Genomic DNA, 2022 nt, shown 5'->3' on the forward strand with positions numbered 1-2022 from the left:
AAATAAAAAAATAAAATAAAATAAAAAAAGATCTGGTGACCAGATTTTATAAGACAGGTGACACTGTTAAACCCCAATCTCCATGTCCTGTTAACTCTGGTCACCAGGTCTTTCCATGTGTCTTGGGCCACCAAAGAGAGGCAGCAGGGACCTGCTGGCAGCACATAGAAAGCTTCATGTGAATGTCCACAGCAGCCTTCTGAGCAGGAGTTGACATATGGAAACAGTGGCCATCTACACTACCTGGTGATTGGTCACCAGGTGATGGCAGTCACCAGGTGATGGTTCCCACAATGGAGTGAGGGTCAGCTGCCAAGAGGGGGCAGTGTGGACACGTACTGCAATGGGGGTGGTTGCTTAGAAATCTGCCTGAGACAATAGCCAGGCACAGAAGGCCACACGTGGTGTGGTTCTGTTTATCTCAGTACCTAGAGCAGGAAAACCCACTGTGACAGAATCTAGGTTAATGGTTGCCTGGGTGTGGGAGGAAAAGAGGAGCAGTTACCAGGGGGTTTCCTTGTGGGGTGATGAAACGTCCCTATGTTAGATAATGGTGTGGGACACACACCTCTGTGAAGGTCTTAAAAACCATTGTCCAGATTCTAAAGGATGAATCGTATGGTGTGTGGATTCCAAAGCTGTGTTCAACATCATCTTTGTGTGTCGGTGAGTTGTGTTTCATAATCAGCCCCACAAGGAAAAGGCTCCATGGGGAGGAGAGGACAACTTCCCAACAAGGGTTTTCAAGGCTGTATCATTTTCATCTTCTCTTTGTTTGAGTCCTGACTTGGAAAGCAGAGAAGGAAGGAAGGAGGGGAAGGAGGGAAGAAGGGACAGAGGGAAGCAGGGAAGAAGGGACAGAGGGAAGGAGAGAGAGAGGGAGAGAAGGGAGAGAGAAAGGAAAGGAGGGAACAAGGAAAGATGGAAGGAAGGAAGCAAGCAAGCTAGCTAGCTAGCTCTACCCTGCACGCCATGGTCAAATCTTTCAGACTAGCTGCCTGGATGTCATCTTTGGAGCCACTAGGGTCAGCAGAAGACATGGAAGCCACTTAATCTATAGAATAGCAGCAAATCAGAGGATTCCTAGAGGTTGCCCTGTACCAAGGGAGATACAGGCTGTGGCTGTGACTCTGCTCTGTAGATACCATCTACATGTGCCAGGTGAGCTGCCTGGTGTGGGGACTGGTGGCTGGGGAAAGAGAGAGGGACAGCCAGGCAAAGGATGGTGAGGTGCTCACCAAGTGGAAGGCAGTGAAGAGACACAAAGGTGGCCTAAAGGTGCCCTGATGCCTGCACCCAAGGCTGACGGCTGCTGTCACAGCAAACCAGCCCTCGGTCCTGCGGGCCAAGGACACTGTGTGGAGACGCTGGTCAGGGTGCTGGCATGAGCCCCACCTCGCTGCATTCTCACCAGGAGTAAGCCAGCCTTTTCCTAGCATGAGGTTAAAAGGTACCTTTACATTTTTACCAACATATTTTATAATTCTGTCTACAAACTTTCTGCTTCAAACACCCACTTGAACTAGGAGCTCACAAGCAATTCTGTTGAAGTGGGGAAAATGTATGTCACAGTCCTTTGTTTTAAGGCATGCAGTTTTCCTGCTTTAACTTCCCTGAAATTGTGATTAGCCACACCATCGAAGGATCCGTTGCACACTCATCTATCTCTTCCTAGTGAGATGGTGTGTGGTTCCATCAGCAATGTCTTGGCTTTGGTGAAAGTGGCCACTTCCTCCAGTCATGACCTGACTCATGCTGTCCCTCCCATGGGCTCTGGCTGCGTATGTTGGGTGGCTTGTCCCCATCCCACACCCCTGTCACCTGTCAGCAGAGAGCCCATGACTCGCTTCTTGTCTCTGCAGGCTTGTCTCTCGCCCATGGACCGCGGCCAGCCCTCCCACCCTTGGTGCTCTAAGTAGAGAAGGACGAGTAGAGCCGCCCTCCCTGGCCTTCTGCTGCAGGTGCTTAGTTGGGTGGCTGTTCCGGAGCTCCCCTGGGTCTCTGTCCGGCTCCAGGCCCTTC

Source organism: Octodon degus, unplaced genomic scaffold, assembly GCF_000260255.1.
Source record: "Octodon degus isolate 3935 unplaced genomic scaffold, OctDeg1.0 scaffold00533, whole genome shotgun sequence".
Taxonomy (NCBI): domain Eukaryota; kingdom Metazoa; phylum Chordata; class Mammalia; order Rodentia; family Octodontidae; genus Octodon; species Octodon degus.